General features: G+C 45.6%; 1 protein-coding gene across 1 annotated transcript in view; it reads right to left on the bottom strand.

Annotated features, from left to right (window-relative positions):
* The window catches only part of Fam135b (family with sequence similarity 135 member B), a 196,893-nt gene that overhangs the window by 104,812 nt on the left and 74,033 nt on the right, over positions 1–18,048 (bottom strand). The gene's annotated exons all lie outside the window — the stretch shown is intronic.

Raw genomic sequence — 18,048 nt, 5'->3', positions numbered from 1 at the left:
GAGTTCTATTTCTATTAACATTGGGATAAATGTTACTCCTCTACTCTTGCCTTCCATTGTCTGGGAGTTTCATTCTTTAGATTTAGGAGATAAGAACCAGGAAAGAAGTTGGTGGTGAGCTGCTGGGGTCTGTTGCAACACTGGAGGGCATAGTGCACCATTTAGAGTGGTAACACCAAGAGCTTCAATATGCCACTCCACAGCCCTGGAAAAGAATTGAGCTTTGCTAGCTGTGACCCTCAAAGCTGATGCCAGTAGGCATCCCCGCTGTGATTAGCTGCTAACACTAAAATGGGGCTTTCTCAGCTACAGAGGCCAGCAGCTTACACAGGACCCCACACCAGGAGAAATGGGGAATCGAACTTCATCTCAAACTCTGGTTTCATTGGGAGAAATTCAATGCCTTAGAAGCCATCTGACCTCAACAGGCCACTTATGCTCTGGGCAGTGTTCCTGGCTGGGATTTAGTACCTGGCCTGCTAAATTCCTCACCCAGTCACTTGTCCCCTCCTCTGTGAGTCTTCCCATACTTCCCCCATCCTGGAATCAAGAAAGATAGGGAATGAGAGGGGTAGAAACCCACAGACCCATCTCTCCTGAAAGATGTTTGCATATCACATATGATGTGAAGAACTCATCTGGGTGTGTTTGCTCCAATGTTTTTTTTATATGCCACAATCCCTGAATACTATTTTCAATGTTAAGCTGAATTTCAGAAAGATAATGAGGTTAAGAGACTTTACTGCATCCACTGGCCAGGGTTACAATGGGATACACAGGTGAATTCCTCCATAAACTTAATACGTACAATATACTGTCAGAAAAATATGTAAGTATTCTAAAATAACATTAAATTTGCATAAAGGAATAATTACTTACTCAAAACAATGACCTACTGGGTGGCATTTAGAGCTTCCAAAAGTGCTTTATAAGTGTTACTCACTTTAACCCTCTTAGTAAATTCCTAGGGTAAGCTTCACTACAGATAAAAAAACTGAGGCTCAAAAACTGAGACACAGATGTCTTAACACTTCCTTGTTATGAACTGAGTGCTGTGTTTCCCTGGAGTTCTTATGTTAGAATCTAATTTCCAGTGTGACAGTGTTTGGAGGGAGGGCCTTTGGGAGGGATGAGGTCACAGGGTGATGTCCTTATGAATGGGATTAGTGCCCTTTTGATAAGAGATCAGAGAATTAACCCTTCATTCCATCATGAGAGAATGCAGGGAGAAGTCATCCATCCACAAGTCCAGAAGAGGGTCCTCACCAGAACCCCATGGTGCTGGCACCCTGACCTCAGGCCTCCACTCTCCAAAACTATGAGAAGTGAATTTCTGTTACTTATATGCCACCCAACTTATGGCACCTGTCACAGTAACCTGAGCTAAGACATTATTCTCTGATGAGGCACTGTGTGGACTCATCCTATATCGACCTATTTAAGAACTGAGTCAATAAACTCTAGGTGAATGAGGACATTTATCTAATGTTCTAGCAAAAGGTAGGCACTTGATAAAGCACAGCAGAAAGAAAGAAATAGCATGGTAGGTAAAGGTGTCAAAAATTACAAGAAAATCAGTCCAACCAAAAAAGAAAACCTGCCCTACGACCTCGTGCAGCATACCCCATGGCTTAAAGCATGCCTAGGAAGCAGGGCTCTCTGTCACCTCCCAACACACAGTGACATCTAAGTGGCACCTGTTCAGCTACACGCAGCATCCAAGGGTGATCTCAAGGGTGCCAAGAGGTGCCTGCTCTGGTCTGCACTGCACGGTGGAGCCCTGTTGAGTCCTGCTGGATTCAGAGGCAGGTGCTTTTAAATAGAAAGAACTCTGCACAGAATCCCATTTTTGTTTGCTGTCCCAGCCCTTTCTCTGTCACCGTCAGGGCCTAGTTGATCTATAAGCCAGCCTGACAACATGGCAGGGGATGGATGAGGTAAAGACTTTGAAGGTCAGAGCAGCACGGGCCATCTGCTGCCCAAAGGAAAGCCAGGAAAACAGGTCAATCACCTGCCTTTTTGGGCAAGTGACATCACCTCTTATAACAGAAGCTTTCCATGTGAAAAATGGGCATGTCCACACTGACCTCCTGGGATTTCTGTGGACAGAAATGGGAGAAGCGGATCGAGATCCTCTGACCTGGCACACAGACCTGCCATATCCAAGGCTACCGCTTTTTAACTGTGTTTTCAAGAACATTCTGAGAACTTGCTGGTGAATGTATTTCCATCATCCACATCTTTTAGGGAAGGGAAACATTTCTGGTTTTGAGCAGATTGGCAAAGGGGACCCCAGGGCTCAAGCCATAGTGACTGAAAATTGCTAAATGTCAAGGCTAAATGTGAAGCCCAGGATGAGGCCCTATTCATGCCCTGGGGGATTTTCTATGTCGTTTTCCCATCCTATTAAATAGAACCTAAAGCAGGAGTCTCTTTGCTAGGGAAGGCTCACCTATGGGACACCCATCAGACTGCAGAACTCGCTGAAGCCGCGGTCACCTGTGGGATCTCTGCTCTCCAGCAACGACAGTCCACATTTGGACACCTGCCCCTGTCCTTGCTCCTTCTTTCTGACATTCTGTGGGAATCGCTGATGTCCTCTACTCAGCAAGCCACACCCAGGGTGCACTGTACAGGCTCCCTGCTCCTTTGTCACAGCCTTCCCTGTCGATGGAAGGGACCCATCTGCATCATCTGCACTTCCCCTTCTTCTCCGGAAACAAGGCACCGGGCACCCAGAGAGAAGTGTCCTTTCTTACCCTTCAAGACCTAATGCACACTTGCAATGCTGTCCTCTCCTGTCTGAGGGTGAAGGACCACATTTCTCTCCAGGGCATTTTTACTTATTATCTGACAACCAGATCTGTTCCAGTGTGTCCCATAAGGTGTAGATGCAAGTCTTCCCAAATGTCTGTCTTCTCCCTGTCCTGTCTGTGTTGGGCCCTCACTTAAGGAGAGTTGGAGCTTTAGGAGAATAAAGTGAAAGATGGAAAGAAGGTTTGGCAGAGGGAGAAGAGGATGGGGAAAAAGAGGAGGGGAGTAGAGGACAGAGAATGGGGTGGAGGAGGGAAGAAGAGCTCTTCAGCAGTCTCCATTGAACCAGGAGTGTGTTTTAAACAATGTAATCTGGAATTTCAAGCCAGAGGACAAGAGTAAAAATAGTTTTAGGTCTTGATATTTCCTCCTTCCTCCCCCAAAAATGAGTGACGTGAGTATTTAGCATGTTCAGGAATCTCTGAATGTTTAAAATTCCAATGATGAGCCCCCTGTCCCCTGAGTCCCCTGCAGCACCAATGTGGGTTGCAAGTGCAGGAGCTTCTCACCTGACATGGGCCCTGCACCTCAGGGCCTGAGCCAACACACTCTCACCAGCACTGAGCTGACGACTGAACCCCAATCCTAATTCCAAGAAGTGCTAATGGCTCTGCCTGCACATAGGAGCCACCCCCCGCCCAAATCAGTTCTGTGCTCAACAACCAAAACCTGAAAGCTAGTCCCTCGGCTCCCCAGGGCAAGGGCCAGCCAAATGAGGGCTGGAATGTAAAATGTAAATGAAACACCCAGAAGACATCAATGAATCTCTTCAAACCGAGGCCACACCAAACCATATACCATATACCAAACCAAAGAGCCCAGTTAAAAGCACCATGAAAGACCCCTCCTAGAGGTCAGTGCAGTCTAAAGTGGGACTAGGTCAGGATCTTGGACTGCATATAAAATGTTGCTCAGAATCCAATCTCCTTTAGAGAGCTCTAGATTGGCCCCCTGTACTTTCCAACTGTGTGTCCTTGGATTGACCAGTAAATCTGAGCTCAAATGAAACAAGAATTAAGACCTGTTCAATTTCCATAATAAAAATAAAATATGGATGAGCAAAGAAGTATGGTTTTAACTGTAAAACTCTCAAAACCCAAATCAGCTTCCTGATAAGATAAGGGTGCAAATAACGATGGCTCTTTACCCAGGTAATTTCCCGGCTGTTTCCAGGAACAGGAAGGCCAGAAAGTCACCTTGAAGCCAAGCTTCATTATTTCTTGTCACCACTTCCAGGAAGAGGTGGAAGAGAAAGCCACTTTGAAACAGACGTTCACTGTGTTTCCAGAGAAGGACAGAGGGACTTCCTGTGGTCAGGTGAGCCTGCCAGCTGGCGGGGCAGGAGCACTGCTGCCAGGGTGTAGAAGGCTGCCCGCTGTGGCTCCATGCTGGAGACGCTGTTGCTGGAACAACCTGAGTAAGAAACCAGGAGCTCCTGGGAAAGAAGGACCCATGGAGGAAGGAATCATGGTCTTGAGGCTTGAGGTTCCTCCTCCTCCTTGTCCTCCTCCTCCTTCTTTCTGAGTTTGAAATTTAGGGAGCTTTTAGATGGGGACTGAACTTTCCCTGCCATGGAGGTATCAGCATACCGTGTGGAACAGGCACGGACAACTCATTCCTGGGAGTAAATGTGGAGCCCAGGATGGGGACTCGGACATCTCACAGAGCCAAACCTTTACGGGTAGATGAGTCGTTGGTTTCATTGTGAGCAGGCAAGTCCTGTGGGACCACTAGCCCAACATAAAGGCTGTGCTTTGAAGAGCAAAGACCTTCTGAATGCTGTCACACACCACCACAGACTGGGTGTACAATGAACAAAGGTTCGCAGCTCCATTCTGGAGGCTGGGAAGCCCAACATCAAGGTGTCTGCAACTGTGACGGCCCTTTTGCTGCTCTGCTGCATTGCAGAAGAACCAAGAGACTGAAGGGGCTGAATGTGCCTTTTGTAGTGATAGTCATCACACCCAGAAGTCCCCACAGCCCTACCATCTCTTAAAGGTCCCACCTCATGATAGTGTTACCTTGGCAATTAAATGTCAGTGTGGGTTTTGGAAGGGACACATGTTGGAGTCACAGGAGTTGACTAATGAGTTATAAACCATGAGCACACAGTGGGGGCCCGTGGCCTGTGCAGACACCTGGACCAGCATGCAGTTCACCATTAAAGCTGTAGAGTCTTCACAGATCACACTTCAACAGAGATCCTGTGTGCCAGGGGTGGGCCCCAGCAGCCAAGGACTGAGGTGATTCTGTTCTCTCCTAGTGTGGCTTTCAGAACAGGGCCCCATTTCATTACGTAAGCCCAGGGCTTCTTGAGCAATGTGTGATTAGGAAGGGGCTGTCCTTTCTGCTAAGAAGATATTGAGACACACAGGCACTTATCTGGAAATTAAAGCAGTGTAAATCTACTTGTCCCTTCATTTTTTGAAGCACATCACATTGGTGACACATCAATAAAGTGAAGTCATTTTAATGCCATTTCAGTGAATGTTTTTCCTTTCTACTTAGACTGCCCTACTGTATATGGAATAGTGAATATTTCGCTTTAAAGTACATGCTGTAAGTCTGTCTTACCCATAATTCCAGGTTAATATATTTATATGATTTTTGCTACAAAATATATTCATCCATTTATTAATTAAATATTTATCAATCATCCGCTGTATGCCAGGTTCTGAGCAGAGCGCTGGTGTTCAGCTTTGGCAATCAGGCTTCACCATGGGGTGTGTCTGTGTCACACTTGTGTCCATGGAACAAGGAATGACTAGTCCCACAGACATCTCCTTGTACAGATGGTCGTCCCATCTCTCCTATGTTGCAGTTATTTGAAACATCTCACACAGGCTAATTTGAAACTTTTAATTGAGGTGGTAAATTATGTATGACAAACTGAGTTGGATATTTATGTACTATATGATTTGGAAAAAAAATTACTTTTCTGTAATGTAAGTACAAAATGACTATATTAATTGCAAAATTATATGCAAGAGTCAACCTTGGAATGGCTGACCTGAGTTTCAGATATTTTATATTCCTTATGCCACTGGGTATGACCATGATATGTAAGTTTTCATTTGAATCATGAGGAAACTCAATGACCTTCTGAATGCTGTCACACACCACCACAGACTGGGTATACGATGAACAAATGTTCGCAGCTCCATTTTGGAGGCTGGGAAGCCCAATATCAAGGTATCTGTGATCCCAAATGACAACTGTTATAGTAGAATATGGTAACTCCAAAACTTATTTTTATAAATTCTTCCATTCCTTAATTTGTGTATCTAATCATCCACTATTTAAATGACCACATGGACTATGTGTCAGGCAGAATACAGCCTCTGGTGAGAATCTGACAAGAAATATTCTTCAACATTTACTACATCATTTTCAAAGATTTTTCTCTCCTCATTCTCTATTCAATTCACTTGCATGACTTCATCAGTTTAGGAAAATAATGCAAGTTCTAACAGATTCTGCAGAAACCACAGTTACTCAACAATGAATACAGTGAAGCTGTCAACCAGTCAGTTCATCATTAATGAACACAGGGTGCAGGGAGATGGCTTGCTGGAGCCATATGGCAGTGGAAGATAGTTGATGGTCCCAGGACCCAGGATTGCTGAGTCCTAATCTACTCTGCAGCAACACTCAAATTAAAAACAGCTACCATGGCCTGGCAGATATCCGCATTACATAATTACATATGATATGATATCATATCATATCATATGATATGAAATTCATATACCAAATCAAAGAGCCCAGTTAAAAGCACCATTTCTCTACTGACAATGAGCCAGGGCTAATGCTACAATTCAGCATCAAGCATTCTCCTAACACTGAGTGGGCCTAATTACTTAATTATAAGCCATTGTGACCTCCCTATTAGATTGAGCCTGGTAAATTCAGCACTTGATAACACTTTATTAGCTAATAATGTGCATTGCTCTATAAACGCAAAGCAAAAGGCCAGCGTGTGTCCTGGAGCACTCTGGTCGCCCAGTGCTTCCTCAATCAGGTTTCCTGCAGATTGATCCCAAGGGCTGAGCCATCCCAGGTACTGCAATTTGATTTCCAATGAGTCCAGTGCAGGGTCTTGCCTCATGATTTTGTGAGGGCAGCAAATGGATCTGAATTAACAGCTGTGAGCTTGCTCTTGGTTCCGACATTCACCCTCTGTGTACCTGTGAACATGCACTCAGGGGTCTATGCCTTGGTTTCCCCAACTGTGAACTGGGGATGGGAGAGTGATACCCAGTCCAGAGTTGGAAAGAATGACTGACATGACCTAGGACAGTACTTGAGGCTGGAAGTAACTCACAATGGGTGGTCAGGGAAATGGCAGTGCATAGATAATGCTGCTAGGTACACAGGAGTGTGTAGATAACGTGACCACTAACAATTATCTACCACAGACTGTTACAAGCTACTAGTAGAAGTCGTAGTGTGACTACTGTGTTGGTGTGTGAGATCTTTAATGTCTGTCCTTTGACACTGCGAGGAGGGCAGGCTTGGTCCAGGGCAGTGGGCACTGCCTGGATGGAATGTAGGGAATCTCCCTATTGAGACGGGGCATTTCCACTTTGGGTGGAACTTTAGTTTCTTCCAGCCTCACTTCTTTCAAATGAGACATTGGCATAACATCATGACTGCTGGTATCAGGAGAGCCCTTCACACTCTGCCTGGCACTCATGGACAGCGCTACGTACAGGGCTTCTCTCTCACCACACTGCTGCCCCTTCTCCCTTCCACCTGCACCCAGGTCACTATCACAATTGCCTTCTCCTTCATAAGCTGGGATCCCTCCTAGGGAAGCTGAGCCATCTCCAAGGCTAGCTATCTGTTCCCTTTAAAACAGAGAGCTCCGGTGCCTTTTCTCCCAGCTGGTCATAATCTGATACCCCTGACATCATTCCTTTGTTATCAAAGATAGAACATAAACCTAATATGTCCAAGATAGAACCTTATACTTCCAAATAACCTCACCATCTTACCATAATAGTAATAACAGCCTTTCTGCTCATTTTGAACTTTCTTTTCCTCTCACTTCCTCTACAAATCATCAGCAATTCTGTAGGTTCACATTCACAATATGGTTCTGATGAATCTAATACTTTAAAAATGTTTTTCTTTCAATATTACTTATTGAAAACTTACTTTCTACTTCCATTCTTACCAACCATTCTATTCTATTTATAGAGAGTATAAACTAGATATTATTAACCCCTGTTGCACTTAGAACAAATCAGAATTCTTCTTCGCTATGGTTTAATTGGCCCTGAGGGATCAGCAGGAGAGCTGCAGACATTGTGAGGTCCTCTGTGCAGTTCCAGGCTGGGCAAATATTTATAGAATGCACCACGAACCAAAGCTCCCAGTGACCTGAGCACTGAGAATTTGGCAGCAATTCTTAACATTTGTGGTAGTGAACTGCATCTTAGGTGAAGAAGCCAGCTCACTGAGGCCATCTCTGTGTCCTGCTAAGTCCTCACAGTGACCCACCTCCAAATCGATCTGTGTTCCCTTGCAAACAGCAGGCATGAAGAAGGCCTGAAATGCACAACATGGACTTTCTGAGAAGAGTCTAACGACGACTCCATCTTCCAGTCTGAAGCCATCCTGTTAATAAGTCATGAGGAGATTGAGCAAATGGGAGGCCAAGAGCCTGTTTATGTGATCAGGCTTTCCCGAGCCATCTGCCTGAGCCATATGCTTCCCAAGGAGAACCAAGTTTAGCTACAATTGCAACTAATCAAATATTTGTAAGAGCTGCAGTATCCCCGCCCAGTCATGGTCCCCAGAATGTTCCAAGAAGCACAGAGCTGTTCTGTAGCCCACGATGACCTTGGCCTTAGTTTGAGGCCACAGAATGCAAGGGAAAGCTGTGAGTTGCTACCAAAATAGCAGGGGGCCTCGGAGCCACAGCTGAGTAGGCAAGACCAGGTGGCTGTCCTGCCTTTGTCTTCCACTGCAATGCAGAGTCATGCAGGAAGGGCCGGCCCCACTGCCAGCGTCTGAGCCAAGCCTGGCCTGCCCAGAAAGGGATCGGGAGCCTCCAGCTCTTTGCATAGGCTGAGCCTTTCCCTCCTCAGTGCAAGCCTTGAATTAGCTGTCCCAACTGCACACACCTAGATTCTCTCTCCCCTGCTATCTCTTTAATTCTCTTCTCCTGGTGCCCTCTCATCTGTGCATTAGGGCATATGCCAGGGTTATATGAGCATCCATAAAGGGAGCAGAGTATTCAAAAGATAGACCACAAGATGAAGCACAGACATCAGTCCATCAGAATGCATGTCAGGTGTGGTGGGGAGCAGGGACCTGCAGGTCATCTGCTGCCCTGCCATAAGTCCTTTATTCATGAACTGTAGAGAACTCGAAGGTGTCAGGGAGGGTCATGGCACTTGGCCTCTGTGGTGAGGACAGGAGCACTGAGAAAGCTCAGGACAGTGGCTGTTTGGGCAAGTGTTCATGCCTGATGCCACGGCTGAATGGGGCACCTGGTTAAAATGAACCAGGTGTGTGCATGCCACGTGCAGGTCAGGTCCCTGCAGCTGGAGCTGTCTTCTCATGAGTCAGCTCCTTGCCTTCTCCTCTCAGGCTCTCTCCTCTAAACTCCAGGGAGACCTGAGCTCCTGTCCTCCAGGACACTGAGGTCTTTCACCAAACATCTACCTCCTCCTTAATCAGCAACTTCTCCCACTGCAGGTACACCAACAGCAAAGGCCACAGGTACACAGCTGATCGAGGTTGGACCTGGAAGTTCCACCAGGGCCAGCTATCCCCTCTGCAGCTCACACCTTCTCTGTCCCTTGATCTGGAGCTCTTCCCATCAGCCTGCATTAGGGTACCTGTGCATTAGGGCATATGCCAGGGTTGTATGTGCATCCATAGAGGGAGCAGAGTTTTCAAAAGATAGACCCCAAGATGAAGCCTTAAAGTCCCATTGCAGTGGGTGACCTGGCTTCCAATGGGTCACCTTGACTCACACCTGGCCTTGCTGAGCCAAGTCATTAGCTTTTCACTCTGCACACACTGAATGCAGAATAGAATGTTCCAGGATACTTCTTCCAGGATACTGAACTTTTACACTTCCTATCTCAGCTTTGTGCAGTCCCAGAAAGAGCCAGAGTGCCTGGACTCACACTCTCTTGGGGCTTGAGAGATCCAGGCAGGCTCTGTTCCTTCCTGTGTTTCTGCTCTATTCCCAAGGTCCTCCTTTCAGCAAGCTTTCTCTCCTAGCTCGGAGTGTGTGTCTTCCACCGTGGGTCCTATGCTTCCGTCACTCCACACCATTCAGCATTCAGAAGGTGCCCTCTATGTATTCGGTCCCCCTGCCATACACACATGCTGGGCTTCAAATAAATTAATCAAGAATCTATGGAATGTGCAGGATCTGCTGACCCAGATACTCCTCCTCCAAGGCCCAGTATTATTCTTTCCTTGAGTGAATGTTATGATTTCTCAACAGTAATGCCTATGGAATTTTGTCCTTCAAACACATAGTAGGTGATGAACCTGCGTCTGATCAAGTATGCAGATATGGCAAGATGACTACAGAATGTCCCTGAACTGCTTTAGGCTGCTGGGACACTGGGAGAAATGAGAGACCTGGGTTAGTGCCTTCATTTTTTCCTTATAATAAGGAATGATTTTTTTTTTAAATCCTCTTGTTTTTTTTTATAAAATGGAGTTTATAATCTCTAATTACAGGGTGGTTATGAGTATACAACCAGACAAAGAAAATGAATGTTTACAGTTTACTATACAAGAATGCTATTGTGCAATGTTCTAAAATGTTCTAATTACTTCCTTAATTTCCATCCTCCTCCCTACCCCATGTCCCCCACTTCAGTATGGAGATAGAACCCTGGGGCACCCTACCACTGAGCTACATCTCCAGCTTATGATTTTGAGACAGAGTCTCCCTAAGATACCCAAGCTGGCCTCACATTTTCAATCCTCCTGCCTCAGCCTCCAGAATCCCTGGGATTCCAGAGTGCCTCAATGCAAGTTTCTTCCTTATTAGAAAAATGTTATCTAGTTTCTTGATGAGGATTTTCAGCAGTCCTAGCACAAGCTTTCCTGACAGTGGGCAACATGAAAATATTCTTTGAAGATTCTATTTCCTGACATGTTTTTCTCACCAACCTTTCTTCTCACCCATGAAGATCCTGCTGATTTCCCCTTCTCTAGCTGTCCTGCCCTCGTGCTACAGGCAGGATGACTGCTCCCTCTGCCACGTCAACCTGCACCCGCTTTGTTAGGATGCCTGTCACTGGGACCCACAGTTCTGTGTGTCTTTCTGTCACTGGACCAAGGGCGTCCCCCACACTGGCAGCTACATTCCTCTCCAGGGTGTTCTTGGCTTCCACCAAGGTGCTCGGTATGGGAGGTGTGTGATTGGCACTTTTTAAAATTAATTGATAGCCTTGGCCTCAAAATCCTGCCTGATTCTCAGTGGCCTCTCATGCTCCCTCTTCCATAAAGATTTTCCCAGCAGGAAAGCAGCATTTACTGTAGCACTAAATGCAGTCCCAAGCAGCATGGGCTCTTGTAACAAGGTAAGTCTTGATTCCAGTTTGGGCTCCATGCACCTGCATATCACGTATGCTCTGTGAGTCTGGTGTTGTTCATAACAAACCCATGGCCATAAATATAGCAATGATGGATGGCATTGTCTTCAGGAAAAACACATTTGCCCTGACCATGTCCAATCTTGACATTTTTGGTATGCACCACATAGTCTACCTGTTACTCTCCCATCTCCCACTCCCCTAGACCCACACCCCTCTCCCCTCCCATTCTCGGTTCTATAAGCAACTTAAGGACACCAACAATGGTCTCTCCCCCATGAAGAGATGCTCAAAAAAGAGTTGTCAAACAAGTGCTGCATGTTGGCCTGGGAGCCTTGATTATCCCCCAAAGAAGGTTGGGAACCAGGTCTGTATTTTCACCTCTGAGCCACTATCCTACATCTGAGGATTCATCCAACAGGGGAAGCGACAGCTAGAGGAAAGTCACACAGAAACACAGTTCACACATAGGAACTGGAGGCTTGGAGAGATGGATTACTCAGTCCCAGGGGCAACAGAGAAGCCCAAATCCACCTGCAAGTCCAGGTCTTCCTGCTCGCTTACCTGGCTCTGGACAGTCACCCGGGCATGAAGGGACTAACCCCAAGACACGTTCAACCCATGGTGTAGGGGCCAATTCTACAACCACCATCTGGAGGTCACAGCAATGCCTGTCTGGGTTCCAGCCCAGGCTGGGCCACTTGCCTCCAGAATCAATGCACATGTACGCACGTTCTCAGAAGCAATCGCTGCAGCTGCAGAGTCCGCTATCAGGGGCCTGTTCCCCCAGGCTCAAGTCCCTTCGCACCATCACCTTGGCACAAAGACCAGCATCTGAGCTTGCTGTTTTAGACACCATGGCCTCTGTCCAGAAAATTATGGGACCAAGATCAGAGGACAGCTCACCCTTGGTTGAATACCCTGGACGTCTCCAGGGAAGGCCAGTCCACCCCACTGCTGAGCTGTCACACCTCATTGCTCTACCTCCCTCAGGATCACTCGCCACCTGGTAATCATGCATTGGCACGTGGGTGGGCGTCCCTTGGGTCCAGTTATGCCATTTACCCCAGTGCCATGGGAGTCAGTCCTAGGCCTAAGAAAAGCAAACTCTTATTAATTACCCCAAGGTTTTGTTTGACTATTCTTCCTGCTCCATGTAAGACATTCAACCTTCGCACCTGGATCACATCCTTCCCACTGTTGCTGACTGTTTTCAATATTCTCTCACTAGAAACCCACTCTGCACCATGGGCAGCTCTGACAGTACCTAAAGGATGGTTCTGCTGACCGGGCCCTGTCCCCACTGCCCCACCTCCTGGAGCACCTGCCCTCTGCCCATCCCTGTCCCCACTGTCCCACGTCCTGGAGCACCTGTCCCCTGCCATGCCCTTTTTCACTAATCTACTTGTTCTTGAATACCCAGAATCTAGTCTCTGTTCTCTTTCTACCACTAAAACGTCTGTCCAGGCAATGGGTGCCCTATCTGTCTAAAGTCCAGGGACCCTTGGTGCATGTGGGTCCTGAATCCTCACTGCATGCTGCAGCCTCACAGCCTCCCCCGACGCCCTCTCCCCTTGGTGCTGTGGGGCAGCTACTCTCCTCTTCCTCTGCACTCTCTGGCCCCTGTTCACTGCCTCCTCCTCAGCCCCTGCCCCGTGACTTACCTGCCTGCCCCCAGCCCAGCTCACTCCTCAGCCCCATGCTATCTATGGCTTATCTCTCTTCACAGTACATAATGCCACTGGTATATCGACTCTTCTATTACACCAGAGTGTATGCTCTATGACAGCAGCAAGGTGTCTGTTTTGTGCATTCCCCAAGTCCTGTGATGAAATGGCATCAGAACATAGGCCCTGCATGAAATTCACATTTCTAGCTCAGATCTCTCCTCTAGATTAAGACCTGAATGTTAAGGTGCCAACTTGAATTCTTTTTGCTTAGATTCCCAAAGGTGACATGTGTGTGACATGTTTCAAAAAGAACTGTCTTCTTCAAAGATAGCATAGGAGAAATATCTAAGTGCCCTTGTTCTGGCACTATGTAACAAAACTATCACACATGTAAGAAAAATTGCTAAGCTGGACCTAATGAAAATTAAAATGTTTTTCTAAAAAACTTAAAATTTTCTACAATGAGACAGATGCCGCCAAGAGAATTGAAAGATAAGCCACAGACTGGGAGAAAATATTTGCAAAATACCTATCTGATAAAAGACTATTATCCAAAATATACCAATAACTTTTTACTTTAATTTTTATTGGTATGTTAAAATTATACACCATAGTGGGGTTTGTTTTTACATATGTGTATATGCACGCAACATAATTTGGTTAGCAACTCTTAAAACTCATGAATAAGAAAATAAACAACGCAATTTAAAAATAGGCCTAAGCTCTTCACAGACACCTCACCAAAGAGTCTATACAGATGGCAACTGAGCATAAGAAAAAAATGTTCCACAGATACGTCATGAGGAAAATGCAAACTAAAGCAATGAAATACTACTACACACCTATTAAAATGGCTGGAATCCAAAACCCGAACAGGAGCACATGCTGGAAAGGATTCAGAGCCATAGGAACCATGGTTGGCTCATGATGGGAACGCAAAGTGGGGAGGGGGCTTGGGAAAGTCAATGGCTATTCTCTTTCAAAAATCGTCATCTTCTTACCACAAGGTGCAGCCATTGTATTTCTCGGTATTTACCAAAGGCACTGAAAGCAAGTCTACATACAAACTCACACAAATGTTCATGTCAGCTGCATTCCTAACTGCTAAAATTGAACCTAACTAAGATAAAGGTTGAACCTAACTAAGATTCAGTGGAAGGATGGACAAATAACCTGGGGTATATCCCAGCAATAGATTATTATTCAGGGATAAAAAGCAACAAGTCATCAAGCCATGAAAAGCCATGAAAGAAACCATAAAGCATATTACTAGGGGAAAGAAGCCAATTTTCAAAGGCTACACACTGAATGACTCCAACTACGTGGCATTCCAGAAAAGTCAAAACCATGGAAACATGAGTGATTGCCAGACTCCAAGGGGAGGGAGGGGTAGATAGGTGGTGCACACAAAGATTCTTAAACACTCTGTAAAATACTACAGGGGTGCTCAGTTTTGTCTGTACTCATAGAATGTGCAGCACCAAGAGTGAGCCCAGTGCCAATGACATACCAGTGTTGGTTCATCGATTAAAATTCATGAGCCACTCTTATGGGGCAGGTGGATCAATGGGAAGCCGTTGTGTCAGGGATAAAACAGGCAACGGACTATCTTAGGGCTTTTCTCTCAGTTTTGAAGTCAACCTAAAACCACTGCAAATGATAAGAGCTCTAATAAATAAATCATCTCCCCATACCATCAGTAAAAGGGAAATTAAGAAAAAAGCGTGTTTCTGCTCCAACAGTGTTCAGTTGGGTGAGCATCTCTATACCCTAGCCTCAGTGGAAGGCAGATGTCCAAGTCACCGGGATCCTCCTGTAGCCTCACTTTCCCTGTGTGCTCCCTGAGTAGTGCCCCCACTTCCCTCCATCTCAATCACCAATAGACTGTGCACACCACCTTGCCTCTACCTGGACCCTTGATGACCTCCTCTGCTTAGCTGGACTCTTGTGCAGATGATCTCTGCACAGTTTTGCCTGAGAACAATCTGTTTGATATGCAAAGTAGATCAAAACCTTTCTGGATCTTTCCATACATCTTAGGATAAAGAGAAAAAAAATGTCCTATACAGTCGTCAGAGCTCATGTTTCCCTCCACACCCCTTCATTTCTCAGAACACTCTGGGTCCCTGCTCACTTTCTCCAGCCACACTGGCAGGTCAGTCCCTTCCTGTCCCCATGTCACCTTGGCCTATGCTGCTCCCTCTGCATGGAATGGTGCTTCCCCTCGCTGGGGACAGAGTTGACTTCAGCTCATCCCTCAGTTCAGGCTTCTCTTCCCCCAGAAAGCCTCCTCTATCCCCCCCTCTGGCCAAGCCTCTCTTCTGGCTTTGTGACATTAGTTGGTGTAGAATTCCTCCACGTGATTATTCACATAGCAATGGCCTGTACTCTGTGAGAGCTGGGCTCCTCTTGCTCAGACAGACCCAACATATTACATAGAATGTAATATATTACACAGCTGCTTCACAGAGAGTGCTCAATATGCAACTTTAAAAATACAGTAATGGCCTGAAGAGGAGTCTAAAAGAACTAACCCATCAGCCTATTTATTTTTTTCTCACTTGACATGGCAAGTGCTTCACATCAATTTATTCACTTGAGGAAATGAAATTCACAATCACACTGCAGCAATAATTCAGAAACACCTCACTCCTTGGCCCTACTCATTTTTTTAATTCTCTGAGATTCAGGATCCTCCTTTGAAAAACTGGAAGAGAAACTTTTTTTCAAAACAGTGATGAAGATATGTAAAGTAACACCCACAATAAACCTCGCCAGTGCTTGGTATTTTCAGTTGTGCAGCTGATAGAAGTTTATTAGTGCCATTACTACCAATCCCTGCAAAACTGGGCCCACACGGGCATTATTTTAGAAGACCCAGGCAAAGCACATGCACTTCAGGGAAATGACCAGGAGCTTTAGCTTCCAGGAGCCATGACGTTTATTATGCCTTAAACTTTAACAATGTCGATCTGAATTGCTGTAAACCAAACCACCAATCCCTGCAAATGTGTTCTCAGGTGGGGCTTTCAAACAGGATTCAGGGGAAAGGGAAGAGGGTCTCCAGGGGATGCTGGAAGCCACGTGAAGTTCTTGTCACTCATCTGCTCACCGTGTCATCTACCATCAACTTTTGGACACAAAACTGAAGTATTGAGTAGAACCAAGATGGACAAGGTTGTCACGGCCAGGACAAGACAGAGTTTCTGACCTCATAGGATGACTCTACAGGAAAAGAAACAACTTCAAGAAAATGCTCACATAAGCATTTGACTATAACGTCACGGATGTTATACAAATGAAAACTGAAGGGAATACAGCACCCTTAATTTGTGGGTGAAGAAATTTATAATCTGAAAGTGAAAACAAGTATTTCCACAGGTCATTACAACTGGAGCTTGACAGAGGTCAGAACAGACACTGAAAACCCATGTGGGGGAGAAGAGTCACAGCAGAACCCATCACCAAGCAGACGGCAACTGAACTCCCTGTCAGATGAGGTCAGGGTGACGTGGTGTCAGATAGAAAGGGAGAAAACGATTTTGGAGGGGGGTGTGTGTGTGTGTGTGTGTGTGTGTGTGTACATATGTTTATTTATCTATTTATTTTTTAGAAAGCTGTTGCTCTGCAGTCTCCACACCAACTCCAATAGAAGGAGAAAGGACGCATCACCTCCCTTAAACCAAGTGTGGATGGTGCACTTGGAGTTCACAATGCCCAATCTGGAGACCACAGGGCCATGCATATTTCATTCTCAGAAAGTTAGGCAATGCCAGGCAGCAAGGCGGAACCAATGCATTGGGATAAGTGATGATGTTCAGAATTCGTTGAGGCACAAAACCATGGCTCATGGACCAGAGGGGGACACATGGGGAGTAGAGTCATCCTGGTGCCCTTTTAAAGGCTGTCCAAGACTTGGGCAGGAAATGCCTGTGGGGACGAAACATCCTGTTGCAAGATGGAAATCCAGGACAGGCTGAGCCACCAGGGAGCTGCTAGAGCGTCACTCATGACAAACTCCTGATGTTGCCCCCAGTAGCCACATGGAACTATGTCTCGGAAACACCATGATCTCAGAGCCAAATGGATCTGGGAACAAATACCCAATCATTTCACTGCCCAAACCTCAGTCTCTCCAACAGTAAAAGGGATTGGTGTCACAGAATCAGGTTGCTGGGAAGAGTGTTTGCATGAGGAGGAAAGTCCATCTTAAATAATCTAGTGGGCAAAAACTTTGATGCTTAAACTTCAACATTTAAAATGTCTGTATAATAAAAACAAATGACCTAAAAGAAAGTGAAAAGAAAGCTATAGACCAGAACACACATTCTATATCATGTCAAAACTGATTATCAAAGATATTTGGAAGTAAGTATGAAACAAAATTATTTAAAAAACAAATTAAAGAATAAGTGGCAAAAATTGAAATGGAAAATTCTTAAAAGGGGAAATAAAAATAGCTAATAAATTACATGGTGTTGTGTTTCAGTATGCGGTATCCCACAAAAGCTCATGTATGAGAAAATAAAAGAAAGTTTTGGGGTTCAGTGACTGGGTTATGAAAGCCTTAAGCTAATCAATGAATTTATCCACTTGAATAGATGAAGTGGGTGATAGCAGTAGGCAGGTGGGGTGTGGCCAGAGAAGGTGGGTTATTGGGAATGGGCCATTGGGGTTTATATCTTGTCCTTGGTAAGGAGCGTGCTCTTGTGCACTCCCCCCACTCTTTCTCCTTCCTATTGCCAAGGTCTGAGTTGTTTTTCTCTGCCACACCCTTCCACAAACATGGTCTACTTCACCTTGGCCCAGAGCTGTGGACTACTTACAGACTGAGACCTCTGAAACCTGAGTGCCAAATAAATTTTCCTCCTCTAAAATCATTCTTGTTGGGTCTTTTGGTCACAGCGTTGAGAAAGCTGACTAAAACACATGGAAAGACAGCCAACCCCCTTTGTAATTAGGGAAATGCCAACTAAAGCAAGATAACT

Source organism: Marmota flaviventris, chromosome 15 (genome assembly GCF_047511675.1).
Source record: "Marmota flaviventris isolate mMarFla1 chromosome 15, mMarFla1.hap1, whole genome shotgun sequence".
Taxonomy (NCBI): Eukaryota; Metazoa; Chordata; class Mammalia; order Rodentia; family Sciuridae; genus Marmota; species Marmota flaviventris.
The sequence above is the reverse complement of the archived record's forward strand: the minus strand, read 5'-3'. Positions and strand labels throughout refer to the sequence as shown.